The sequence below is a fragment of the Leiobunum rupestre genome, chromosome 1 (genome assembly GCF_980474605.1).
Source record: "Leiobunum rupestre chromosome 1, qqLeiRupe1.1.hap1, whole genome shotgun sequence".
In the NCBI taxonomy this organism is placed as follows: domain Eukaryota; kingdom Metazoa; phylum Arthropoda; class Arachnida; order Opiliones; family Sclerosomatidae; genus Leiobunum; species Leiobunum rupestre.
Genome location: NC_143384.1, coordinates 88,170,546 through 88,197,200, shown reverse-complemented (window position 1 = coordinate 88,197,200; position 26,655 = coordinate 88,170,546). Strand labels below are relative to the sequence as shown.

Below are 26,655 nucleotides of genomic sequence, written 5' to 3'. Positions count from 1 at the left end.
CATAAGGCCCGGGTTCAAACCCTGGCATTGGAATGCTTCTTTTTGATGGCGTCCATCTACCTATTATTTCAAATATTATAGCGCGGAACGCCTTTCTTTCTTACACCTTCTATCGTCCGGTGTCGTCTAGTGGTAAGGATATCTGACTCTCACTCAGAAGGCCCGGGTTCAAACCCCGGCATCGGAATGCTTATTTTTGATGGCGTTCCTCTACCTATTATTTCAAAAATGATAGCGCGGAAGGCCTTTGTTTCTTACTCCTTCCATCGTCCGGTGTCGTCTAGTGGTTAGGATATCTGACTCTCACTCAGAAGGCCCGGGTTAAACCCAGGCTTCGGAATGCTTCTTTTTGATGGCGTCCCTCTACCTATTATTTCAAATATGATAGCGCAGAATGCATTTGTTTATTAGGTCTTCCATCGTCCGGTGTCGTCTAGTGGTTAGGATATCTGACTCTCACTCAGAAGGCCGGGTTCAAACCCCGTCATCGGAATGCTTCTTTTTAATGGCGTCCCTCTACCTATTATTTCAAAAATAATAGCGCGGAAGGCCTTTGTTTCTTACGCCTTCCATCGTCCGGTGTCGTCTAGTGGTTAGGATATCTGACTCTCACTCAGAAGGCCCGGGTTAAAACCCCGGCATCGGAATGCTTCTATTTGATGGCGTTCCTCTACCTATTATTTCAAAAATGATAGCGCGGAAGGCCTTTGTTTCTTACTCCTTCCATCGTCCGGTGTCGTCTAGTGGTTTTTATATCTGACTCTCACTCAGAAGGCCCGGGTTCAAACTGCGGCATCGGAATGCTTCTTTTTGATGGCGTCCCTCTACCTATTATTTCAAATGTTATAGCGCGGAACGCCTTTGTTTCTTACACCGTCTATCGTCCGGTGTCGTCTAGTGGTTAGGATATCTGACTCTCACTCAGAAGGCCCGGGTTCAAACCCCGGCATCGGAATGCTTCTTTTTGATGGCGTCCCTCTACCTATTATTTCAAATATGATAGCGCGGAATGCATTTGGTTTTTAGGTCTTCCATCGTCCGGTGTCGTCTAGTGGTTAGGATATCTGACTCTCACTCAGAAGGCCCTGGTTCAAACTCCGGCATCGGAATGCTTCTTTTTGATGGCGTCCCTCTAACTATTATTTCAAATATGATAGCGCGGAATGCATTTGGTTTTTAGGTCTTCCATCGTCCGGTGTCGTCTAGTGGTTAGTATTTCTGACTCTCACTCAGAAGGCCCGGGTTCAAACCCCGGCATCGGAATGCTTCTTTTTGATGGCGTCCCTCTACCTATTATTTCAAATGTTATAGCGCGGAACGCCTTTGTTTCTTACACCGTCTATCGTCCGGTGTCGTCTAGTGGTTAGGATATCTGACTCTCACTCAGAAGGCCCGGGTTCAGACCCCGGCATCGGAAAGCTTCTTTTTGATGGGGTCCCTCTACCTATTATTTCAAAAATGATAGCGCGGAAGGCCTTTGTTTCTTACACTTTCCATCGTCCGGTGTCGTCTAGTGGTTTTTATATCTGACTCTCACTCAGAAGGCCCGGGTTCAAACCGCGGCATCGGAATGCTTCTTTTTGATGGCGTCCCTCTACCTATTATTTCAAATGTTATAGCGCGGAACGCCTTTGTTTCTTACACCGTCTATCGTCCGGTGTCGTCTAGTGGTTAGGATATCTGACTCTCACTCAGAAGGCCCGGGTTCAAACCGCGGCATCGGAATGCTTCTTTTTGATGGCGTCCCTCTACCTATTATTTCAAATATGATAGCGCGGAATGCAATTGGTTTTTAGGTCTTCCATCGTCCGGTGTCGTCTAGTGGTTAGGATATCTGACTCTCACTCAGAAGGCCCTGGTTCAAACTCCGGCATCGGAATGCTTCTTTTTGATGGCGTCCCTCTAACTATTATTTCAAATATGATAGCGCGGAATGCATTTGGTTTTTAGGTCTTCCATCGTCCGGTGTCGTCTAGTGGTTAGTATTTCTGACTCTCACTCAGAAGGCCCGGGTTCAAACCCCGGCATCGGAATGCTTTTTTTTGATGGCGTCCCTCTACCTATTATTTCAAATGTTATAGCGCGGAACGCCTTTGTTTCTTACACCGTCTATCGTCCGGTGTCGTCTAGTGGTTAGGATATCTGACTCTCACTCAGAAGGCCCGGGTTCAAACCCCGGCATCCGAATGCTTCTTTTTGATGGCGTCCCTCTACCTATTATTTCAATAATGATAGCGCGGAAGGCCTTTGTTTCTTACACTTTCCATCGTCCGGTGTCGTCTAATGGTTAGTATATCTGACTCTCACTCAGAAGGCCCGGGTTCAAACCCCGGCATCGGAATGCTTCTTTTTTATGGCGTTCCTCTACCTATTATTTCAAATATGATAGCGCGGAATGCCATTGTTTCTTACACATTTCATCGTACGGTGTCGTCTAGTGGTTAGGATATCTGACTCTCACTCAGAAGGCCTGGGTTCAAACCCCGGCATCGGAATGCTTCTTTTTGATGGCGTCCCTCTACCTATTATTTCAAAAATGATAGCGCGGAATGCATTTTTTTTACGTCCATCGTCCGGTGTCGTCTAGTGGTTAGGATATCTGACTCTCACTCAGCAGGCCCGGGTTCAGACCCCGGCATCGGAAAGCTTCTTTTTGATGGGGTCCCTCTACCTATTATTTCAAAAATGATAGCGCGGAAGGCCTTTGTTTCTTACACTTTCCATCGTCCGGTGTCGTCTAGTGGTTTTTATATCTGACTCTCACTCAGAAGGCCCGAATTCAAACCGCGGCATCGGAATGCTTCTTTTTGATGGCGTCCCTCTACCTATTATTTCAAATGTTATAGCGCGGAACGCCTTTGTTTCTTACACCGTCTATCGTCCGGTGTCGTCTAGTGGTAAGGATATCTGACTCTCACTCAGAAGGCCCGGGTTCAAACCCCGGCATCGGAATGCTTCTTTTTTATGGCGTTCCTCTACCTATTATTTCAAATATGATAGCGCGGAATGCCATTGTTTCTTACACATTTCATCGTACGGTGTCGTCTAGTGGTTAGGATATCTGACTCTCACTCAGAAGGCCTGGGTTCAAACCCCGGCATCGGAATGCTTCTTTTGGATGGCGTCCCTCTACCTATTATTTCAAATATGATAGCGTGGAATGCCATTGTTTCTTACTTATTCCATCGTCCGGTGTCGTCTAGTGGTTAGGATATCTGAATCTCACTCAGAAGGCCCGGGTTCAAACCCCGGCATCGGAATGTTTCTTTTTGATGGAGTCCCTCTACCTATTATTTCAAAAATGATAGCGTGGAAGGCCTTTGTTTCTTACTCCTTCCATCGTCCGGTGTCGTTTAATGGTTAGGATATCTGACTCTCACTCAGAAGGCCCGGGTTCAAACCCGGCATCCTAATGCTTCTTTTTGATGGCGTCCGTCTACCTATTATTTCAAATATGATAGCGCGGAATGCATTTTTGTTACGTCCATCGTCCCGTGTCGTCTAGTGGTTAGGATATCTGACTCTCACTCAGAAGGCAAGGGTTCAAACCCCGGCATCGCAATGCTTCTTTTTGATGGCATCCCTCTACCTATTATTTCAAAAATTATAGCGCGGAAGGCCTTTGTTTCTTACTCCTTCCATCGTCCGGTGTCGTTTAATGGTTAGGATATCTGACTCTCACTCAGAAGGCAAGGGTTCAAACCCCGGCATCGCAATGCTTCTTTTTGATGGCATCCCTCTACCTATTATTTCAAAAATTATAGCGCGGAAGGGCTTTGTTTCTTACTCCTTCCATCGTCCGGGGTCCTCTAGTGGTTAGGATATCGGACTCTCACTCAGAAGGCCCGGGGCTAAACCCGGCATCGTAATGCTTCTTTTTGATGGCGTCCCTCTACCTATTATTTCAAAAATGATAGCGCGGAAGGCCTTTGTTTCTTACACCTTCCATCGTCCGGTGTCGTCTACTGGTTAGGATATCTGACTCTCACTCAGAAGGCCCGGGTTCAAACCCTGGCATCGGAATGCTTCTTTTTGATGGCGTCCGTCTACCTATTATTTCAAATATGATAGCGCGGAATGCATTTTTATTACGTCCATCGTCCGGTGTCGTCTAGTGGTTAGGATATCTGACTCTCACTCAGAAGGCTAGGGTTCAAACCCCGGCATCGGAATGCTTCTTTTTGATGGCATCCCTCTACCTATTATTTCAAAAATGATAGCGCGGAAGGCCTTTGTTTCTTACTCCTTCCATCGTCCGGGGTCGTCTAGTGGTTAGGATATCGGACTCTCACTCAGAAGGCCCGGGGCTAAACCCGGCATCGTAATGCTTCTTTTTGATGGCGTCCCTCTACCTATTATTTCAAAAATGATAGCGCGGAAGGCCTTTGTTTCTTACACCTTCCATCGTCCGGTGTCGTCTAGTGGTTAGGATATCTGACTCTCACTCAGAAGGCCCGGGTTCAAACCCTGGCATCGGAATGCTTCTTTTTGATGGCGTCCGTCTACCTATTATTTCAAATATGATAGCGCGGAATGCATTTTTATTACGTCCATCGTCCGGTGTCGTCTAGTGGTTAGGATATCTGACTCTCACTCAGAAGGCCCGGGTTCAAACCCTGGCATCGGAATGCTTCTTTTTGATGGCGTCCGTCTACCTATTATTTCAAATATGATAGCGCGGAATGCATTTTTATTACGTCCATCGTCCGGTGTCGTCTAGTGGTTAGGATATCTGACTCTCACTCAGAAGGCTAGGGTTCAAACCCCGGCATCGGAATGCTTCTTTTTGATGGCATCCCTCTACCTATTATTTCAAAAATGATAGCGCGGAAGGCCTTTGTTTCTTACTCCTTCCATCGTCCGGGGTCGTCTAGTGGTTAGGATATCGGACTCTCACTCAGAAGGCCCGGGGCTAAACCCGGCATCGTAATGCTTCTTTTTGATGGCGTCCGTCTACCTATTATTTCAAATATGATAGCGCCGAATGCATTTTTTTTTACGTCCATCGTCCGGTGTCGTATAGTGGTTAGGATATCTGACTCTCACTCAGAAGGCCCGGGTTCAAACCCGGCATCGTAATGCTTCTTTTTGATGGCGTCCGTCTACCTATTATTTCAAATATGATAGCGCGGAATGCATTTTTTTTTACGTCCATCGTCCGGTGTCGTCTAGTGGTTAGGATATCTGACTCTCACTCAGAAGGCCCGGGTTCAAACCCCGGCATCGGAATGCTTCTTTTTGATGGCATCCCTCTACCTATTATTTCAAAAATGATAACGCGGAAGGCCTTTGTTTCTTACTCCTTCCATCGTCCGGTGTCGTCTAGTGGTTAGGATATCTGACTCTCACTCAGAAGGACCGGGTTCAAACCCCGGCATCGGAATGCTTCTTTTTGATGGCGTCCCTCTACCTATTATTTCAAATATGATAGCGCGGAATGCATTTGTTTTTTAGGTCTTCCATCGTCCGGTGTCGTCTAGTGGTTAGGATATCTGACTCTCACTCAGAAGGCCCAGGTTAAACCCCGGCATTGGAATGCTTCTTTTTGATGGCGTCCCTCTACCTATTATTTCAAATATAATAGCGCGGAATGCATTTGTTTTTTTAGTCTTCCATCGTCCGGTGTCGTCTAGTGGTTAGGATATCTGACTCTCACTCAGAAGGCCCGGGTTCAAACCCCGGCATCGGAATGCTTCTATTTGGTAGCGTCCCTCTACCTATTATTTCAAATATGATAGCGAGGAATGCATTTGTTTTTTAGGACTTCCACCGTCTGGTGTCGTCTAGTGGTTAGGATATCTGACTCTCACTCAGAAGGCCTGGGTTCAAACCCCGGCTTCGAAATGCTTCTTTTTGATGGCGTCCCTCTACCTATTATTTCAAAAATGATAGCGCGGAAGGCCTTTGTTTCCTACTCCTTCCATCGTCCGGTGTCGTCTAGTGGTTAGGATATCTGACTCTCACTCAGAAGGCCCGGGTTAAACCCCGGCATCGGAATGCTTCTTTTTGATGGCGTCCCTCTACCTATTATTTCAAATATGATAGCGCGGAATGCATTTTTTTTACGTCCATCGTCCGGTGTCGTCAAGTGGTTAGGATATCTGACTCTCACTCAGAAGGCCCGGGTTCAAACCCCGGCATCGGAATGCATCTTTTTGATGGCATCCCTCTACCTATTATTTCAAAAATGATAGCGCGGAAGGCCTTTGTTTCTTACTCTTTCCATCGTCCGGTGTCGTCTAGTGGTTAGGATATCTGACTCTCACTCAGAAGGCCCGGGGCTAAACCCGGCATCATAATGCTTCTTTTTGATGGCGTCCGTCTACCTATTATTTCAAATATGATAGCGCCGAATGCATTTTTTTACGTCCATCGTCCGGTGTCGTCTAGTGGTTAGGATATCTGACCCTCACTCAGAAGGCCCGGGTTAAACCCCGGCATTGGTATGCTTCTTTTTGATGGCGTCCCTCTACCTATTATTTCAAATATGATAGCGCGGAATACATTTGTTTTTTTAGTCTTCCATCGTCCGGGGTCGTCTAGTGGTTAGGATATCTGACTCTCACTCAGAAGGCCCGGGTTCAAACCCTGGCATCGGAATGCTTCATTTAGATGGCGTTCCTCTACCTATTATTTCAAATATGATAGCGCGGAATGCATTTTTTTTTACGTCCATCGTCCGGTGTCGTCTAGTGGTTAGGATATCTGACTCTCACTCAGAAGGCCCGGGTTCAAACCCCGGCATCGAAATGCTTCTTTTTGATGGCATCCCTCTACCTATTATTTCAAAAATGATAGCGCGGATGGCCTTTGTTTCTTACTCCTTCCATCGTCCGGGGTCGTCTAGTGGTTAGGATATCTGACCCTCACTCAGAAGGCCCGGGTTAAACCCCGGCATTGGTATGCTTCTTTTTGATGGCGTCCCTCTACCTATTATTTCAAATATGATAGCGCGGAATGCATTTGTTTTTTAAGTCTTCCATCGTCCGGGGTCGTCTAGTGGTTAGGATATCTGACTCTCACTCAGAAGGCCCGGGTTCAAACCCCGGCATCGGAATGCTTCTTTTTGGTGGCGTCCCTCTACCTTTTATTTCAAAAATGATAGCGCGGAAGGCCTTTGTTTCTTACTCCTTCCAACGTCCGGTGTCGTCTAGTGGTTAGGATATCTGGCTCTCACTCAGAAGGCCCGGGTTCAAACCCCGGCATCGGAATGCTTCTATTTGATGGCGTCCCTCTACCTATTATTTCGAAAAATGATAGCGTGGAAGGCCTTTGTTTCTTATTCCTTCCATCGTCCGGTGTCGTTTATTGGTTAGGATATCTGACTCTCACTCAGAAGGCCTGGGTTCAAACCCCGGCATCGGAATGCTTCTATTTGATGGCGTCCCTCTACCTATTATTTCAAAAATGATAGCGTGGAAGGCCTTTGTTTCTTATTCCTTCCATCGTCCGGTGTCGTTTATTGGTTAGGATATCTGACTCTCACTCAGAAGGCCTGGGTTCAAACCCCGGCATCGGAATGCTTCTATTTGATGGCGTCCCTCTACCTATTATTTCAAAAATGATTGCGCGGAAGGCCTTTGTTTCTTACTCCTTCCATCGTCCGGTGTCGTCTAGTGGTTAGGATATCTGACTCTCACTCAGAAGGCCCGGGTTCAAACCCTGGCATCGGAATGCTTCTTTTTGATGGCGTCCCTCTACCTATTATTTCAAATATGATAGCGCGGAATGCATTTGGTTTGTAGGTCTTCCATCGTCCGGTGTCGTTTAGTGGTTAGGATATCTGACTCTCTCTCAGAAGGCCCGGGTTCAAACCCCGGCTACGGAATGCTTCTTTTTGATGGCGTCCCTCTACCTATTATTTCATATATGATAGCACGGAATGCATTTGTTTTTTAGGCTTTTCACCGTCCGGTGTCGTCTAGTGGTTAGGATATCTGACTCTCACTCAGAAGGCCTGGGTTCAAAACCCGGCATCGGAATGCTTCTTTTTGATGGCGTCCCTCTACCTATTATTTCACAAATGATAGCGCGGAAGGCCTTTGTTTCCTACTCCTTCGATCGTCCGGTGTCGTCTAGTGGTTAGGATATCTGACTCTCACTCAGAAGGCCCGGGTTAAACTCCGGCATCGGAATGCTTCTTTTTGATGGCGTCCCTCTACCTATTATTTCAAATATGATAGCGCGGAATGCATTGGTTTTTACATCTGCCATCGTCCGGTGTCGTCTAGTGGTTACTTGTTTTTATTTTCTTGATATAGCAATTTAATCGTCAACCATTTCGGTTAAAAAAACCATTATTTAACACAGCGTATTGGATTTTTAAATATTCGCGTACATCAAGATTATTATTATTATTTAAAAAGTATAACTAATAACTTCAAAATATATCTTGTGATTATTATTATTAGTCAAGTGTTCTAATAACGGTTTCCCTGGTCTTTTAAAATGTAAATCCTTCACGTGATACATAAGGTATACATAAGGTAATATTCCCTTTAATGATAAGGCCGAATCAACGTGAAATTTAAAACGTTCCTTCAAGGAAACTATCTCCGCCGCTAGAGGGCAAAGTTTCATATTCTCCCAACTACGTCACTTTTTCTTATAAATATTAAATTGTTATTTGTAACTTATACTATTTTCAATTTTATCCCAATATTTTACTGCTTTGAAACAACGTGTAATTACTCTGCTCCAACCGGTACAGTCTTAGAGCCCGCTCCGTCAATTTCTTTCCTCTTTCCGCCCCTTTTGAAGATGACGTGCTCTTCTTTTTTAAGTTAAGTATCCATGTTATATATAACATAGTTAAAGTCCGCATCATTTTGGTATCTATCGTCAAACGATGCTAAAATCAATGGCTTAAAGGAATTTTATTTTTCTCTTAGGGGTTTTTTGGACACTGTAAACGCTTGTAGTATAGAGGGGTGGCAGAGTGGTTAGCACTTTCGCCTCGTTTTAAGAGGATCCGGGTTCGATCCCAGCTAGTAAGTTATCTCCCCACTGGTTTAAGGGGTTTTCCCCCGAGATCTTCCGTTTCCCCTTCCCATAAAAACTTGCTGAGGTTAACGGTAATAGTTAGTATAGGGAGCTGTTGGCCCGCTTGCCATGAAGGGCTTGCCAACACCCTCCTACGCATTGTAACCCTGTTTCTTGATCACGCACAAGCAACATTAGCTCAGTTAAAAAAAACATTCAAGAAAGCCATTGGAACGTCTTTCGCACGCTGAAATTAAGTTTTATTTAGGTACATTGAAGTATTTGGAATTAGAATAATATAAACCAATTTGGTAAGAAATATTATATTTGGTTTACCTATTTCTAATTTAAGGTGGTCGAGATGTTTGACCACATAAGTAAATTTCCTGAGAATTGACCCAAATAGGAATTTAATACGACAATCAATTTTATTTTATTAGTTTAACTTAGTGTTGTAAGTCGGAAAATTTTCCGCGGAAAATGACCAAGGCCTTTTTTCCGGAAAATTTTCCGTTTTTTTCTGAAAAAAATAAAAAAAAGTTTTAATTCCATGATTAGTCTAATATATTGTTTGCAAATTGAAATAAAGCGGTATTTTCGCCTCATTTTTTCGAATCTGAAAGTAAAACTAAACCTCTAGACTAGTTTAAACTGATGGGACAATGTAACGCTATTAATGTTTCGTAGTATGTTTACTGATATTAGACATTTTATATCGATAAAAAGTTAAAAACATTAAAAACCCTTAAAAGGTAATTTATGTTTCAAATTTTTATTTTTCCGATTTGCCGAAAAAATTTCCGGAAACTTTTCTGGAAAATTTTCTGCATTTTATTTTTCGGGAAAATTAACATCCCTATCTTTAACTACACTTTTATATATCATTTAGAGAAAAATTTGAAATAACCGGGGCCATGACTTCCTCACCAGTGTATTTCGTAGCCTCTGTCGCTTCCAGCTGTGGTTACACTTAAATATTAGTTATTATAATAGAAAAATGCTGAGGAAAAATGGGATATATAGGTAACCCTGTGTCAGTTGTGGCGGTCAAGAAGGGACAGGTATAAGAGAAGATAGTACCAAGTGAAAACGCCCTAGCTGGCATCGTGCCAAGGGACATCGCCGTAAGTAGAATCGTTCCTAGTGGCACATTGGTTCACGAATAAGCGTTTTTATTATATTATATTATAAATTAATAATTGAAAATATGACTGTACTTACTATAAATAAATTTTTAAATACGAGTAAAGTTTGTAAGATATGTCGTCTTTGGTGAGACGAACCCTCAGTAAATTTTTTAAGGCGCAAATTAGAGTTGTCACGCTTTTTAATCTTATGTTGCTTATATTTAGTAACAAACATTCAGATTGCTACTCAAAAGCTAAAATTCGCTGGCACTAAATTTTTTTTGGAAGCTACCTAAGTGTGAAAGTAATCAATGTAATTACCATGCTCGCAATGTATGGTGAAAATTCCTGGGGTTAGGATTGCATGCTTCCCCGAAAAGTTTTTTTCACAAAACTTATCATCTGTTAATTTGTCATAAATGCCCCGTTTAGATTTTTTGGAAATTGCTGGGAAGCAAGCCAGTCTATCTGTTTCTTCTGATAAATCATCAACTGAGACAAAATCAGTTTCATTTAAAATGGAATGTGGAAAGCAAGCTTTTGATACATCAGAAATAGCCCTGATTATTTCTTTCAAATTTTGAGCAACTGTTTCCAAATTTTCACTACAAATTAAATTAAAAAGGACAGGGCATTCATGTGGCAAAAATTTCAATTCTTCAGGGTGTTGCCTAAGTTTATCCAACAAGTTATTAAATTGGATTGAAGAGGGAAATGTTGCGCATACTTCTGAATTCTTTGATAAAAAATCTAAAAAAGTTTTGACAATTTTTAACAATAGAATTCAGCAGGGATGCCAAGGTTTTTGAAGCATCTGTGTCCTCGGATTTTAGCTTGTCAATTAAATTTTGACACTCCAGTTTTGTTTTGTCTTTTGAAGACACAAAGTTGCAGAGCAGCTTCCTTGCCTGAGTGGTTTTGAGGAACACTCTATCAGAGAATCTGTAAAAGTTCAATATATTTCAAACACTCATTAAGTAAAAGAAAAAAGTAGTTAACTTAATAACCTTTAAATCAAATGAAAATATCACATATAATAATAAGTCACCACTACAGCGCTAAGTCATCTTGCAATTTATGAGGTCTTATTACCGGTGGTTAGGTTATAAAGTGTATTATAATCACTTACTCTTATTTGCTAATTTAATTTAAATAGAGACACTTTTTTAAATCAGTGTATCGCACTAAAAAGTAGTTCCTTTTTGCAGTCTCAAGATAATTACTTAACACTATGAACTTTTGTATAAGTTCAGTAGTTTAAAAAAACAATTTTTACTCCCCTTAAAAGCAGGAGTCCAAAAGAGTAATTGGATTTTTTGTTTAGGGTAAAAAGTATCGTTGTAGTCTTAGAACAGGTTGAGTATTATACAATTCCAACAATATTTTTCTACTTTTTATTACAACTAAAATGACCTATACTACTCTGCCACAAAATCTTGGAACAGGCGAAAACTATACATTTACCTTATTCGGTCGGAAGAGTTACCATGTTTAAACTGCTTTCACTAGTACTTAAATGTGAAAATATTATGTATATGGCCACATTAATTAGTTTTAAATAATCGGTTTATATAACTTTAACTGGAGGTTATTGAAATTAAAATGGTGAAAAGTACTAATTCTTACTTAGTATATTGTATGGTTCTTATCTCTTGATTTTCTATTTTGTCATACTCCCAAGACAAAAACTTTCTTTTAAAACCAATCGTGGTGCCATCACATAAAATAACGTCTGGCTTTTCCAAGCATCATCTTGGTAATTTATATCCAGCAAAGAAAGAAAATGTGTCCAGCTCGCTTTTAATTGAAAATAGGATACCATTTTCCTTATGTTTTGGTAACTGTTACACCTTTCAAAGCGAGCAATAAGATTTCATAATATGCATGAAATGAGCTCCTAAAAATATTAATTAAATGAAATTAAAACTACATTTAACAAAGTGGCGTAATATGTTCTTACCTTGCCAATACAAATGAGTCGTGGTATTCCCACAATACCTGATAGCTTACCATGAATCAACCCATATTTACTGAAAAGGGCCGCCACACTCACTCCTTTATACCGACGGTCTCTTTAATCACCAAAGGTGTTGACTACTACACAGGACAACTCTTGACTGGCCATGGAAAATTTCCACATTATTTATTCAATCTCGGCCATCTTGACTATGGAGGTTGTGGTTGCGGTGCCAGGGTGGCTGATGCCAACCACTATATTTGGACCTGTCCCTTCACGGAGGGTTTTGTGGATCGCGAAAGGCACATGCACCACGCGCAGGAATTGTGGGATGATAATGACTCCTACGGGAAATTTTCATCTCTCATGAAATTTCTGATGGCGAACTTCAACACTTTTCGGGGTTGAAAAAAAAAAAAAAAAAAAACCAACATCAATTACGACAACGACGACAACAAAAACAATAACACCAGTATCAACAACAACGACGTCAACAACAACAACAAAAAAAAAAATAAAAAAAAATAAACCGACATCAACAACTACAACTACAACGATTGCAACAAAAACAACACCAAACAAAAATAGTAATAACGACAAAAGACAATAACCAAACAACAACTACAACAACTACAACTACAACGACGACAACAACTACAACATCAACCACACCAACAACAATAATTGAAAAAAAAAAAAAATAACGAAAACTTACTTCATTCGGAATCTTCTAACAACAGCAGCAACAACAACAACGACAACGACAACAACATCAAAAACGACACGAACAACGACTACTGCAACAACAACATCGACCAAAAAAAAAATGCCAACATCAATTACGACAACGACGACAACAAATACAATAACATCAGTATCAACATCAACGACGTCAACAACAAGAAAAACAAAAAAAAAAAAAACGACATCAACAACAACTTCAACGACTACTGCAACAACAACATCGACCAAAAAAAAAAAACCCCCATCAACATCAATTACAACAACGGCAACAACACCAACAATAACATCATTAGCAACAACAACGACGTCAAAAAAAAAAAAAAAACGACAACAACAAGTACAACTTCAACGATTACCACAACAACAACAAAAAAAAAAAACGAGAATAACCAGACAACTACAACTACAACGACGACATCAACTACAACATCAACCACACCAACAACGACAAGCACTACTAAAAAAAAAAAAAAACTACCTACTTACCACGATTTACTCCAAGTGCGTATTATTGATCCGGGACTCGGACTTAAAAAAAATAATAATAAACCGACATCAACAACTACAACTACAACGATTGCAACAAAAACAACACCAAACAAAAATAGTAATAACGACAAAAGACAATAACCAAACAACAACTACAACAACTACAACTACAACGACGACAACAACTACAACATCAACCACACCAACAACAATAATTGAAAAAAAAAAAAAACGAAAAACTTACTTCGTTCGGAATCTTCTAACAACAGCAGCAGCAACAACAACAACGACAACGACAACAACATCAAAAACGACACGAACAACGACTACTGCAACAACAACATCGACCAAAAAAAAAAAAAAAGCCAACATCAATTACGACAACGACGACAACAAATACAATAACATCAGTATCAACATCAACGACGTCAACAACAAGAAAAACAAAAAAAAAAACGAGAATAACCAGACAACTACAACTACAACGACGACATCAACTACAACTTCAACGACTACTGCAACAACAACATCGACCAAAAAAAAAAAAAAAAAAAAAACCATCAACATCAATTACAACAACGGCAACAACACCAACAATAACATCATTAGCAACAACAACGACGTCAAAAAAAAAAAAAAAAACGACAACAACAAGTACAACTTCAACGATTACCACAACAACAACAAAAAAAAAAAAACGAGAATAACCAGACAACTACAACTACAACGACGACATCAACTACAACATCAACCACACCAACAACGACAAGCACTACTAAAAAAAAAAAAAAAACTACCTACCTACCACGATTTACTCCAAGTGCGTATTATTGATCCGGGACTCGGACTTAAAAAAAAAAAAAAAAAAATTATCTTTGTCACATGTACGCGGATTTTGATTTGTTGTATGTTTCTCCTCACATTAAAATTACCCGGTGGTCGTGGGTGGCTTCCGGCCTGTGCTTCGCCTCTTGTGTCTCTTACCGGAGTCGGACTTGTCGGGGTCCTCTTTCCACGCTGGTTTTGCCCTTCGGTACTTTCCTTTGTCCGTGGTTTCGCTAATCTTACTCTACCTTCTTTTACCTTACGTCGACTTCTTTTATCTTAACGTCAATAACCCCTGTTATGTACTAGTATACGATGCAGGGGTATACAAAAAACACTAACAAATGTCCCAATATCAAGGCCCTAAATTGGTTAGAGTGTGCAATAACTGGTGGCTTTACCGGGGAATCGAGGTCCGGCTCTTGTAACCCATAAGGGCGGTGGCGCACTGGGAGATGTTAGCTCTGATCAAATGGTCCACCTCCGACTTCGGTCAGGTTTGGGCTGGATACTGAACTTCGGTTCAGGCTAACGGAGAGGGTCCAGGCAAACTGGCCGCCTCGGCGGATTGGGAAGCCTGCTGTGGGGCGGCGAGCCCCCATATGCGGGCACGGCGGTCCTGTTTCCCGGCCTTTTGGGGCCCACCGGGATCTCCGGTGCCAGCTGTGCCGGGTTACTTGGGCTGCTGTGTGCTCGTCGTTCCCCTTTAGGAGCTCTTTCCAAAGGGTTTGGCTCCTTACCTTCATAGGTAGGGTGTCGGCTGGAGTTACTATAGCATTTATTCTAAATCCCACTGCTGTGTGCGAAGTGGGGATTGGTCCACCCATTGCTGCACCTTCTGCTGGGTTGAGTGGCTTGCGTCAAAGGTGCGACCATCAGTAGTAGGGTTCTGCTAACCATGCTGGATTTGTCACCTGTCCGGGCTTGGGGACGCTGGCGTAGGGCACTATGATGATAGGCCTCCGGTGGTATGGTCTTTGTTACTAGGTACACCGGGCTATAAATTCTGACACACTGTCCCAATATCAAGTCCATCGAACCCATAGGAAGTGCCACAAATACAGACGTAACGAAATAATATTAAAAAGTTTAAACATATTAAATTTCTTAAAAATAATAACCAAATGGGCAGCATAAGAAATTGTTTCTTACTGTTATGACAAATTAGTTATAAAAAATATGGTACAAAATGGGAGTTCTATTTTATAATTTTGGATAAAGGCTTTTTTGCATTATTTAAGCATAAAAAAATTAGAACAGTAATATTGGTCTTAAAGGGAAAAGCAGGTGGCAGGGCACATGGCACTTCAAAAGGATGAATGCCGTGTAAAACGTTTTGAGATCCATGAATTTTATAATTGTTTAACTCAGAAGATCCCAGACATGCAGAAGCAACTTGGCTCATATGGCGTCAGGATGATGGACTATGTAAAATATATATTTAAAAAAAATATAACCGTCAATAAATTAATAATAATAATAATAATATCTTTTAGAAAATCGGTTCAATTTTGTCAAGATTAACCTCGTTCTAAAGCATTTTTATGTGTTCTTTCAACTTCTAAATGCATTAACACCTCGGAAAGTGTCATATTTATTATTATTATGTTACATATGATATTACATTATCCCTTTTAACAAAAAGTGTTTATTTATTTTTGATATAGTATCTCAAGAAGATATGAAATATACGATTATAATATTTAAAAAATTCTTGTCCAGTAAGAAGTTATATAAAATTAGAATTGAAAATAAGTTTTTTTATTTGATTAATAATGAAAAATTTTAAAAATAATCGTAATGAGATTGAGAATAATATTAAAAATTAACGATCGAGGAATGATTTTAGTTACTTTTAAAACATTTTTAAAACTTTATTCAATTGGATAAAACTTACTTTCACATTCGATTATCTTTTTTAGCAACTATTGTTTACATTTAAAATTTCAACCTAATGTTTTTGAACAGAGGGAAGCAATACCAGAACGTTGTACTTAATCAACCCTTGCAAAAATTGGGATTTAGGTTGAAAACAACTGAAATTGGCCATTTCAGTCAACTCTAACCATAAATATCTCAAAATGGCGCGCGAATGCGCAGCTACAAATGTCATAGAAACATTTTGAGGTATTTTGTCAGTACATTTCGATAGTTTCAGCTCGGTAACTCGTGGAACGTTTAAGCAATTAATTTTTAAAGTAACGAGTAAACTACCTGAAAATGGCGGGGGTCTTCCATAAATAATAATTACAAATTAACAATAAAATACCAACGAAAATACTAAAATCATTTATTCGTTTGAATATAATTTTAAATTATCCAGAACATTAAAGTTCTCCGAGAGGAATGCGGATATTGGTTTTAAAATTTCACTCTCTTCGTCTTCGTCGTCGTCTATGTTCTGAAGAAACACCGTGTATTTGTGGCTCAGTCAACAATAGAGCGTTCTATAAAATCGGTGTGGTGTGCTTTCCCCCTTTCGAGTTCGAAGGAGGTGAATGTTTGGCCGGTTTTTCGTGTGAGCGAAAAATATTTATCTGGCAAACCCGTAAGAAATTGAGAGCAATCGATTTTTAGGAGTAGCGTAGTTGCTAGCCTAGGCTTCACTAATTTCCGGCTTTCCACGCTGTTTTTCATATTTTAAATGATTTTTGAAATAAATGTATGATGGCAAATAAGCAAAATACTTGTCCCAAATCCACGGGTTTAAAAAGAAACTTAGATCATGAAAATACTCTTAAGCCCAAACATACTTCAACACCTAGGGTCCCTCTTACAATTCCTAAAAGGTACGTTTCTAAAATATTCATATTAAGACCGGACATAAATTGAATTATCTTAAACCAAAGCATAACAAACGTTAGTCTAGCTGAACTAGCTCTTTAGTCCGTATGAAAAGTTTGGCCGCTTTTGGGCTGATTTTATAGATGCTCTATTGGCGTACTCCTTGAGGTAAATTCTTCAGCTCCTTGAGTCGTAATCTTAATGAATAGTTCGAGATGACAGGGTCAGACTATTCTAAAGATCTATTAAAAACGTCTAATAAATTATTGATGCTATTTGACTTTCTAGCGTTAAATTCTCTAAACTGGCGATATAGTTTTTTTCTTGACTCGCTTGTTCGTTCAGCATTCTGACTGGTAAAGTTGAGTTTAAAATTATGTCTCATCCATGTATCAACACCTTGTGTAAAGTAACCGGCATGTAGTACCAAGAGTAATTCGTGAGGTACTTTTTAGCGACGTTTAGACAGAATTGGCCTAATAGTTTCGGATCAATAGGTAGACCACAGGAAGCTGTTGACAGTATGACAAAAAGATCCTCTACTAGCCACTTTTCTAAGTTAATGATTTCGGCTAACCAATTTCGATACTTGTTGCTGAAAGCTATTCTGGCAGTATTGCCGTCATTTGTCGTTCCAGATTTAGGAAAATCTATTCTTAATCCCATTTCTTTAAGAAATCTAGTTTTAATACCTTGTTTTCTCTTTGAAAATATATTTTTCATTTAGGTTCCCTCAACTCTCCAGCAATATAACACTGGAAAATTCCTGTACCCAAGATGTAATCAAAATTCAAAAAACCATATCCACTCATGAAGTAGACTAATGCCACGCTGCAAACTTTCAGGTTTTGGCTGTTAAACATTTTTGGTTGAGATTCAAAAATAGGGCACGTTACCTAAGATTTAGTATTATTCAAAATACTGAATACTTTTCCATCGTTCACGGTACAATTCATTTAAAAGTTCACTTAACTTGGTAAGTATAAATCAAGACCTTTCTATTTCTGATTCCACTTTATGTTTTTCAACCAATATAGTTTCTTTAGTAAACATTCAGAGTGCCCTATAGCCAGAGTTCCTACACAGTACTGATGAGCCCCTAAAGGGCGAAACCGCTCTACTGTTGGAATATCTGGCCTAAATTTTGACTTTTGATAGTTTCTTTAGTTTCCTTCAAGAACATCGACTAAGGTGCAGGGTTCTGCCATAGTACTACGACTAACAATTTTAGCTGAAGTGTAGTGACAGTGGTCGCTAGCAAAGAATTCGCATCAAAGGGTTCATTAGCAGTGTGGATTTGCTTGTATATTGATTGGGCTGCACTACCATAAAAACCTCAGGAGCAGTGGTGTAGTCGGGCCAGGGCGTTGGGCGTCGCTCCCGTGCTTTTTTCAAAGGCAGGGTGCCGCCCCGCCTTGGTTATTCCATTTTGCCAGGGCGCGCCCTGCCTCTTTTTTACAACATGCCAGGGCGCGCCTTGCTTCTATTTCGTAAATCATTTTTCTCCAATAAAGGGTGTGTTAATTTTTTTTTAAATTTTGCCCGCAGGAAAATACCATAACAATTTTAAATCGTTGCATAGGTACGGCCAGCTTCCATAACGCTAAAAATCGAAGTTAGACGTACATTTATAGCAACGGGTACAGCCAACTTCAATTACGCACGAAATCGAAGTTGATCGAACTCGCAACCATCCGAGGCCTTCAACTTGACGTCGGTACAGATCTTCTCCTTGTAGAATATCTTTAAAATTTCCGCTTCCGAAACCGAAGGAATTATCGCGCCAGTTTTCGTCTGAATTTTAACTGTTGAGACCACATTTTTAAATTCGAAGTAAGCAATGACGTTGCATTCCAATGTGATATGTCCGTCTGGCAACCATTCTTGCGCATTTTTTCGGAGGTCTTGAAGACTAGTAAATTTATCCAATTGACATGAAACCAAATCCTTCATTTCCATCGCTTTCTTATGCGAATTAATCAGTGATATATTCTTCATAAGCTTTTCAGACTTTATGATATACACTGAAAAAAATCCTTGCTATAGTAATCGCGACCCTGTGGATAGATTTTCAGGTAAAATTCACCCCGTAATCTGTTCCCTTGGTGCAAATAAATTTTGGACTACTTAGAGAATTGTCGTGCGTCGCTGGATAATCGAGAAAATTCTCAATTGTCCAAATTAATCTGAAATGATTTGGTCTATTCTTTGTGTGAACAAAGCATCCATGTTCATTGTTCGAAGCCATATTGTTTCTATACGCAGTAGGGGTGTGCGAGTACTCGATCATCATCGAGTACCCGACGTTTTTGAGGTCGAGTACTCGAAACTCGAACTCGAATAAGAAAATTTAAATACTCGTCGATTATCGAGTAGTAAAAATTTGCCTTATTCGAGTACTCGACTACTCGAATAAGCCGCTTGCTAAACTCGACGAGTTATTTCCCCGTCTATAATATTCAGCCCGTCGTGTAATCGTCTAAAAAACGCCACACTCCCCCTCTAAAAGAGTCTCTTTCTCTTCGTCTAGCCCTTTTCTCCGCCGATGAAGCGTTTTGTTTTATCTTCAACGCGCGGCTGCGCAGTACACAGCTATAATATAAATAAATGCCACCGTTACCTGGTACTCTTAGGCATACGGTACGACGGCTAGCTTTGAATTGGTAGTAGTAACAAGTAAGGCGGACTTCCTGTACTTCTAGAACTTTCTAGTGTTTTAAAACTTCACTTTTCAAAATCAAATGTGATAACTTGTCAGGTAACTTAGGCAAAATTATCAGTTGTTTGGTTTGCTTTTCCTGTTTTTTTGGATTTTTAACCTAATTGTTATAGTTTTAAATTTAACATAAACTACCTCTGTGATAATTTTTGACAAGAATAGAATTATAAATACCTGTGATAAATAAACTAGGTCATTTTATTGTAACTCTTCAGATTTTAAAGTTATTGAAATTAATTAAAACTTTTAATTAGCTACTGGTTTTTCTTTAATCGGCAACCCCGGGCGATTTTTCAAACTACTCGAGTACCCGAACGATTTTTCTTAAATACTCGATACTCGAATAAGGAATTTTTTTTTATCTTAATCGAGTACTCGAGTACCCGACTCGACCAAAATATTACCCGACTCGACTACTCGACGAAAGCTTGTCGAATACTCGATACCCGACTCGATTACCAAAAACCACTACTCGCACATCCCTAATACGCAGAACAACTATTATAACGAGCACCTAAATCGCCGAACGTTATTCAGTGTTGCCAATGTGTGGGAAATTTCCCTTTTGGTGGGAATTTTCGTCGTTAAATTATCGGTTAGGGGAAAAGGGAATTTTCTCGAAATACTCATATTTTGTGGGAATTTTGAGGGCATAAGAGACGAGATAGAAAAAGTGAAGGCAGCATGCGATAGTCTCGTCATGCGCAGTAGATTCCATTTTTTGTATCCCCTCAAGGTCAAAGATGAAAGTACCTGCTCCGCCATTGCGGCTCTCAATATATATATATATATATTTATAATTTCATTAAAAATGTGAAATATTTGGTCGCTCCCGAAAGAAATATTGTGCCTGTTTTCCGAGGAGTTTTCACGAATGTAAGGGGGTTGTGGTTATTTAAGGAATTTTTTAATCAAAAAGGGAAATTTTTACGTTCTGAGAGGAAAATCTTACTTTCAAAACTTGGCAACACTGACGTTATTCATTATGGCTGATTGGCGATTTAAGGTATGTGACGACTGGCACATCAAAATAGTGAGGCAAACTTATCGTCGTCTGCAACTTTGATTTTTATCTGTCTGAATGGTTGGCTGATACCAGTAATTTGACAGAGTACGTTCAGTGGCGTAGCCAGGGTGGGGGGCACAGGGGGCTTATGCCCCCCCCGAAACATATGGTCGTACGTACAAATATTTTTATTTTTTTACTTTTTTTCAATGGTGTGCCCTCCCCGAAACAAAATCCTGGCTACGCCACTGAGTAAGTTATTATATTGTTGTGATTTCTTAAAATCGGTATAAAGTGTTATTGCTTGTGAAATTAAAATCGTAAATGTTTTTTTTCCTAAGTAAAACCATTGAATTGGGAAGGTTTTATTCCCCGCTGGGAAAATCCATTTCCCTGGTAATCCATTTGTCAACTCACTAACAAGTGTATATGTTTATTTTTTTTCAGATAACTTCTAGGAATTTGTGTAAAGTAATTAAAAAATTAATTTTGAAAGAATAAAATCTTATTTTATACTTCTAATGCAAATTTAAATATAAAACGTAACTAAAATTGCCAAAGTGGAATTTTCTCGCCTGAAAATATAGCCAGTTCAAATTTTGGTTTATAAGACTGCATGATTGAATTGATCGTATTTGATAGAAGCGCAGTTTTAATTATGGAACCTTTAACTGGAACTTGTCATTTTTAAATACAAAACTAGAACTTGTCTAATTGAAAAATGTTTATCCTTAAGTTACAGTGAAACTGTTCGATTACAAATTTAATTTTAATAAACCTAAAAGGGCATTTTAGGTATGAAATTTCTCATATTTGATGAATTAATTATGAGACTTAATCACTCTGAAGAGCATATAAACTTTGTGAGTTGACAAATGGATTACCAGGGAAATGAATTCACTCACAATTGTCAGTGAGTTGGGCATATAATTTTCCCAATCCTATGGTTTTACTTTGGAAATTAAAACGTTAACGTTTTTATTTATCAAGCAATAATATTTTCTATATTATTTTTCTGGCTTCTTGGTTGTGAACGCTCAAACCTCTGACAAAACGGGTCCCGTTCTGTACTCCCTGGTTGTAAGTTCGGGCCAAGTTGGAAACAATCATTTTTAAGTGAGACTGAACTCATGACATGCCAACGCTAAGACATGACTAAGTCCAAATTTGATCGAACGCTATAGCAACTAACCCATTCGTCGTTATTCAGTTAGCCAGATTTTCCCACTAGGAGGCAGTGGCTAAGCCAAGATTTTGTTTGGGTCGGGGTGCGGAAGAGGAAACAACCCTTTTGCCCTCCACCTGGCCACGCCATTCTACTAGGTGTTTGACTACAAAGAAAGCGGATGTCCAAGTGCAAATGAAAATCTTATCCGAAAGAATGAATTATCCTAACAGTGGCGTAAACCAGAGGGGGTTTCTGGGTCGAGACGCCCCCTTGGGTCTACCTTTGACTGTACTAAATTTCCACCCCTTCTCGACCCCCTCTTAACATTCACATACTTCGAAAAACCCCTTTCTAGCTACTGTACCGTAATTAAATATTTTATTTTTTTTGCAATTGAAATTATTTTTAGCATTGACCTAGTTTAATCTATGACATTTTCATTTTAAACAAATATTCAAGTTTAGCTGCAGGCCGAGTCGTGCCGCGGCTTTTATGAAATAAAGCATTTATTAAAAAGTAGGAAATTAGTTTAAAAGGTATATTTTGCGAGACTGGGTTCAATTGGAAGGCTTCAGAATTCTACGTAGGATGTGTTTTCCATCCATTCCAATCCCCAAATATTTAGTGGAAATGTCATGTGACCGAATCGGCATTTAAATTCATGAAATATCTAGATGAAAGTAAATGACCGGATGGCTTGTACATGTAGTTGATACCATGGTCTGGTGAAAAAGTCCCTGGTTTGGAATTTTACTTGCACCAAACCAACAGGTATATCTGTTAGCTGAATTTCAAATCAACGTTAATCATATAGTTAAAATATATATAAATAAATATGGTAAAAAATTAACATATGATTTATGACAACTATAATGAAATGAAATTTAAAGTAAAGTGTCGGCTCAAGAGTAGTTGCGTTCTCGCTCGACAGTTGTCGCCACCGTGCAAATTTAAACAAGTTGATTAAGCACATTACCCAGCATAATTTACCTATATGGCGTGGCCCAAAAGCATGCTTTTAGATCATTGGGTATTCCTAATCAGTCGACCTCGTTTGGATTGACCATTCGGCTAACACGTTATTATCGACTTGAAAATAAACGATAAAACGTTTTTGAAAGTCGATACTAGGTGGAAGCACCTTCCCAGCGATCTGAGCAACCATAGCCATCAACGATACATAGAGCCAATCAAAAATAACGTAGGCAATGATAGAGCCGACACTTGCTTTAATGTAGCGAAATAGTGAGTGCAATATCTCATTCTGATTAAGAATTTGGGCCTTTTAATACACAGTAACTAAAAAAAAATATTAAATCGTTCTAAAGAGAGTTAGTGTTTTATAATTTACTTCCAACTTAGATAAGTCGTAAATTATTTCTAGGAGAAGGTTGCCCAAAAGAAACGATCTTTAGTTAAAGCAAGAATGTATTTATTTATACTCAGGGAGAATGAATATGTTGAGATTATTTTTAGCGTTTCTCTAATTCCACCCGTTGTCGATAGTCTCGACATATTCATTCTCCCTGAGTATAAATTAATACATTCTTGGTTAAAGTGACAAATATAATAATAGTAAAAGAAACTTTTATTACATAATTGTGAGAAGCACTTATTCAATTTAACTGGGCTTTTTTTTATAGTATCGGAAGTGTTACTACTGCTATGCGGTGGTTCCATTTGATTGCGTCACAATTATTTAGAGATATTACAATACTAAAGCGATCTTGACATTCAGAATGGACAAAGTTTCCCTATTTTTTCCCAAAAATATACTAATATGGCGATTTTAAGATTTGTAAAATTCGGTGCCCTTGTACTAAGAAATGGCATAACTCGTGTTTTATGATGAAGAAATAAAGCCTGTTATTTGTAATTAAGTAAAGTTTTGGAGAATCGAGCTGGAACATCAAAAACAGGACTTTGCAACATCCCACCAAATTTAAAATTTAGACTAAAAATTTCAATTTTCGGACGAAAAAATATTAAATATGATCTTAGCTAGAATCATTTAAGTTAATTTTAATAATAAGTAATAACTAACAAAAAGAATATCATGTTATTTGAAAAAAATTATTGCAATAAAACATGGAGTCACATATGAGCATACATAATGTTATCACATTCACACCTGTATTGACGAAATATTTTAACTCACACCCACTCGGATAATAAAATATCATAATATTTGTTTGCACTAACTAACTCACTTTAAACATTCAATCAACTTCCAATAATACTAACTTATCTCAATTTACACATATAAATTAGACCCACTCCATTGCTCGCAGCAATTTATAAAATATAAGCAAAAGCTTTTTGGTGCTCACATTCTATTTCATAACCAAAACTTGATTATTATTATTTTCAAAATTATGGTCAGCTTTTGTTTTAGCTAAAAACACTTATTTCGGTCCTTCATTGCGAGTAGCTTTGAACATAGCTGACCACCCCTTACGTTTTTCTGGTTACGCCAATTTCAAAGTTTGATATTATCTTCAAACGTTAAGAAAACTGTGAAAATTTATAGTCAGTAGCGGCGCCAGCAACAGGTCGGGGTAGGCCTGGGCCCAGTGATGCACAAAACGTTTCCTATCGCTCTTTTTCTTTCATTTTACATAGAAGGCGGTAGCGATTCTATCTTTTAGTCCTTGTATCTCTGAGAATTTTACAAATATCTTTTCATTATTTCGAATTCATAACATAGATGGTGGGTTAATTCATTACTATCAATCTTCTTTCCGAGAATTTGGGATGCAATTCGATTCACGGTCTTTCAAGTGTTTTCACATTTAACTTTCGAAATTTCAAATATTTTTTTCTGCAGTAAAAAAGCCTGTTGATTATTTAAGTATCATTTTCTTTAATAAGAATTATAATGTATCTTTCAAAATCATATATTTAACAACATAGATGGCGGGAAAATCACTTACTATCAAACTTTTTGAGTTTTTGAAATTAAATTTCATTCACGCTCTTTCAAGTGTTTTTAGAATTATTTTTCGATATTTCAAATAATTTTTTTCTACAGTAAAAAAGCCTATTGATTATTTAAGTATAATTCTCTTTAATTAGATATCTTAATATATCATTTTTTCAATAACATAGATGGCAGGAAGGTCATTTAATGTCAAAACATTTATCGCTTTTAGCGCTCTTTCAAATTCAAGCCCAGTTCACACTATACAATTAATTGGGCCACTTAATTGAAACCAACTAATTGTTATCAAGAAAATTGAATAGTGTCAACTGGAAAATTGTAACCATTGTTCCAACTTTTTCTGTTCAGTGTTCACACTGTACAATTTTCTTGTTTACAATTAGTCGAGAGGCTAACCACTCTTAGAAATTCTCTACACCGGATTACGCTTAGATTAGCACTGCCAAAGGCAGGGACTTCAAAGATTACACGTAATCCTATTAGTACAGTCAAAGGTACGGCTCTGTACACCGATTACGCGGAGTGATCAACCCCTCGCAATTAGTTGGTTTCAATTAAGTGGCCCAATTAATTTTATAGTGTGAACTGGGCTTTAGTTTTCAATATTTTAATTATTATATTACCATAATATTTTTTTTTATAATACAAGTGTCACCTTCAACCCTTTACCCCAAATAGTCAAATGGGAGTATTCCTGTTATTTTTTTACTTCCAAAACAATGTATTATTTACGAGTAAATAGGCTTTAAAACCGAAATAAACGTTTTATGTCATTTATTAATTTTTATACGGAACTAACTGGGAAGCGATGTAAGTTGGTTACCTCTTATTTTACTATCGAGCGAGTAAAAACCATGGAGAAAGAAGGGAAGGAGGTGTTTTGTACGGTCCTTTTAGCTCCCTACCCGTAATAAATAACTCCCACAGGCGGGAGAGCAGGGGGATAAAAAAAAGAGGGAAGCCTGGTAAAAATAAATCACGTGAGCATATTGAAAACATTTGTTCGCGCCCTCTCTTCACCTACCGAAGAATTATTTAACGAATTTTTTTTTGAATTTCGTGTTAACGCTTTTTCCACGCGGTCCTCGGACTCCTCGGTTTCTAAACAAAGCGCGTTTTAAAATAATAACAACGATGGAGCCAAATGATCAAAATTATTTCAAAATTGGTATTCGTAAGATAAATACTAAAGCAATGCAACGAAAGATAGAACATCGTAATGAGTGTTTATATCCACTCTGTTAATCGCTTTAACCCATAACATACATTTTTCAAAGTTTTTCTTTGGTTTAGGTACAGGATAATATTTTATTTCCTGACTTTGAGATTGATGAGCGGTTTTGTAATTCCTACATCTTCTATACACACAATATTTTCCCATTATAAAGATATTTTCATTAAATTATACCTAATAAAATCCTACTACGCGATCCTCCATGTTTGTTTACACTCGATTTTTTGTTTTACAATTCCAGCTAGATGCACTAGATGGCGCGAGCTGACGAAATCGGCCGCCTGTTGAGATTTTACCAGGATGCGCTCCCCACGTTTTCAACCCTCCCCATTCTCCCGTTTGTGGGAGGCTCACATCACGAGCCTGGGAGAGTTTCCCTTTTCAAAACACCTCCTTCCCTTCTTTCTCCATGTCGACACTAGCTCTTTTAGTTTCTATTCTTCTATAGGCTTAGTTAAAAACTATCATTCTTTTTATGTAACGAATTGTTAAAGGTCATTCATTTTCCTATCGCATTCTTTTTATAGGGAAGGACGATCGTTTCAAATTCGTTAATTTTTTGTTTGATTTTTCATTTGAACTGTCATATCGTGTCCAGAAAGTGTCAAAAGACACGAGCGCGCCCATCACTGCCTGGGCCTACTTGAAATTTTGGTAGGGGCCTCCAAAAGTCGTCGTA

General features: G+C 38.9%; 26 non-coding genes across 26 annotated transcripts; all 26 read left to right on the top strand.

The window, feature by feature from the left end:
- Positions 1–115: 115 nt before the first annotated feature.
- On the top strand, positions 116–187 carry TRNAE-CUC (transfer RNA glutamic acid (anticodon CUC)). The gene has a single exon. It is a non-coding gene; the product is annotated as a tRNA-Glu (tRNA).
- A 388-nt stretch (positions 188–575) lies between these two features.
- On the top strand, positions 576–647 carry TRNAE-CUC (transfer RNA glutamic acid (anticodon CUC)). Its single transcript has one exon. It is a non-coding gene; the product is annotated as a tRNA-Glu (tRNA).
- Positions 648–883: 236 nt separating this feature from the next.
- Positions 884–955, top strand: TRNAE-CUC (transfer RNA glutamic acid (anticodon CUC)). Its single transcript has one exon. It is a non-coding gene; the product is annotated as a tRNA-Glu (tRNA).
- A 236-nt stretch (positions 956–1,191) lies between these two features.
- TRNAE-CUC (transfer RNA glutamic acid (anticodon CUC)) lies at positions 1,192–1,263 on the top strand. The gene has a single exon. It is a non-coding gene; the product is annotated as a tRNA-Glu (tRNA).
- An 82-nt stretch (positions 1,264–1,345) lies between these two features.
- Positions 1,346–1,417, top strand: TRNAE-CUC (transfer RNA glutamic acid (anticodon CUC)). The gene has a single exon. It is a non-coding gene; the product is annotated as a tRNA-Glu (tRNA).
- A 236-nt stretch (positions 1,418–1,653) lies between these two features.
- Positions 1,654–1,725, top strand: TRNAE-CUC (transfer RNA glutamic acid (anticodon CUC)). The gene has a single exon. It is a non-coding gene; the product is annotated as a tRNA-Glu (tRNA).
- Positions 1,726–1,961: 236 nt separating this feature from the next.
- TRNAE-CUC (transfer RNA glutamic acid (anticodon CUC)) lies at positions 1,962–2,033 on the top strand. The gene has a single exon. It is a non-coding gene; the product is annotated as a tRNA-Glu (tRNA).
- An 82-nt stretch (positions 2,034–2,115) lies between these two features.
- On the top strand, positions 2,116–2,187 carry TRNAE-CUC (transfer RNA glutamic acid (anticodon CUC)). The gene has a single exon. It is a non-coding gene; the product is annotated as a tRNA-Glu (tRNA).
- Positions 2,188–2,269: 82 nt separating this feature from the next.
- Positions 2,270–2,341, top strand: TRNAE-CUC (transfer RNA glutamic acid (anticodon CUC)). The gene has a single exon. It is a non-coding gene; the product is annotated as a tRNA-Glu (tRNA).
- Positions 2,342–2,423: 82 nt separating this feature from the next.
- TRNAE-CUC (transfer RNA glutamic acid (anticodon CUC)) lies at positions 2,424–2,495 on the top strand. The gene has a single exon. It is a non-coding gene; the product is annotated as a tRNA-Glu (tRNA).
- Positions 2,496–2,880: 385 nt separating this feature from the next.
- On the top strand, positions 2,881–2,952 carry TRNAE-CUC (transfer RNA glutamic acid (anticodon CUC)). The gene has a single exon. It is a non-coding gene; the product is annotated as a tRNA-Glu (tRNA).
- An 82-nt stretch (positions 2,953–3,034) lies between these two features.
- On the top strand, positions 3,035–3,106 carry TRNAE-CUC (transfer RNA glutamic acid (anticodon CUC)). Its single transcript has one exon. It is a non-coding gene; the product is annotated as a tRNA-Glu (tRNA).
- Positions 3,107–3,188: 82 nt separating this feature from the next.
- On the top strand, positions 3,189–3,260 carry TRNAE-CUC (transfer RNA glutamic acid (anticodon CUC)). The gene has a single exon. It is a non-coding gene; the product is annotated as a tRNA-Glu (tRNA).
- An 840-nt stretch (positions 3,261–4,100) lies between these two features.
- On the top strand, positions 4,101–4,172 carry TRNAE-CUC (transfer RNA glutamic acid (anticodon CUC)). Its single transcript has one exon. It is a non-coding gene; the product is annotated as a tRNA-Glu (tRNA).
- A 235-nt stretch (positions 4,173–4,407) lies between these two features.
- Positions 4,408–4,479, top strand: TRNAE-CUC (transfer RNA glutamic acid (anticodon CUC)). Its single transcript has one exon. It is a non-coding gene; the product is annotated as a tRNA-Glu (tRNA).
- A 77-nt stretch (positions 4,480–4,556) lies between these two features.
- On the top strand, positions 4,557–4,628 carry TRNAE-CUC (transfer RNA glutamic acid (anticodon CUC)). Its single transcript has one exon. It is a non-coding gene; the product is annotated as a tRNA-Glu (tRNA).
- Positions 4,629–4,705: 77 nt separating this feature from the next.
- TRNAE-CUC (transfer RNA glutamic acid (anticodon CUC)) lies at positions 4,706–4,777 on the top strand. Its single transcript has one exon. It is a non-coding gene; the product is annotated as a tRNA-Glu (tRNA).
- Positions 4,778–5,157: 380 nt separating this feature from the next.
- On the top strand, positions 5,158–5,229 carry TRNAE-CUC (transfer RNA glutamic acid (anticodon CUC)). The gene has a single exon. It is a non-coding gene; the product is annotated as a tRNA-Glu (tRNA).
- Positions 5,230–5,311: 82 nt separating this feature from the next.
- TRNAE-CUC (transfer RNA glutamic acid (anticodon CUC)) lies at positions 5,312–5,383 on the top strand. Its single transcript has one exon. It is a non-coding gene; the product is annotated as a tRNA-Glu (tRNA).
- A 235-nt stretch (positions 5,384–5,618) lies between these two features.
- TRNAE-CUC (transfer RNA glutamic acid (anticodon CUC)) lies at positions 5,619–5,690 on the top strand. The gene has a single exon. It is a non-coding gene; the product is annotated as a tRNA-Glu (tRNA).
- A 384-nt stretch (positions 5,691–6,074) lies between these two features.
- On the top strand, positions 6,075–6,146 carry TRNAE-CUC (transfer RNA glutamic acid (anticodon CUC)). The gene has a single exon. It is a non-coding gene; the product is annotated as a tRNA-Glu (tRNA).
- A 532-nt stretch (positions 6,147–6,678) lies between these two features.
- Positions 6,679–6,750, top strand: TRNAE-CUC (transfer RNA glutamic acid (anticodon CUC)). Its single transcript has one exon. It is a non-coding gene; the product is annotated as a tRNA-Glu (tRNA).
- A 235-nt stretch (positions 6,751–6,985) lies between these two features.
- Positions 6,986–7,057, top strand: TRNAE-CUC (transfer RNA glutamic acid (anticodon CUC)). Its single transcript has one exon. It is a non-coding gene; the product is annotated as a tRNA-Glu (tRNA).
- Positions 7,058–7,139: 82 nt separating this feature from the next.
- Positions 7,140–7,211, top strand: TRNAE-CUC (transfer RNA glutamic acid (anticodon CUC)). The gene has a single exon. It is a non-coding gene; the product is annotated as a tRNA-Glu (tRNA).
- A 391-nt stretch (positions 7,212–7,602) lies between these two features.
- TRNAE-CUC (transfer RNA glutamic acid (anticodon CUC)) lies at positions 7,603–7,674 on the top strand. The gene has a single exon. It is a non-coding gene; the product is annotated as a tRNA-Glu (tRNA).
- A 236-nt stretch (positions 7,675–7,910) lies between these two features.
- TRNAE-CUC (transfer RNA glutamic acid (anticodon CUC)) lies at positions 7,911–7,982 on the top strand. The gene has a single exon. It is a non-coding gene; the product is annotated as a tRNA-Glu (tRNA).
- The last annotated feature ends 18,673 nt before the right edge of the window (positions 7,983–26,655 follow it).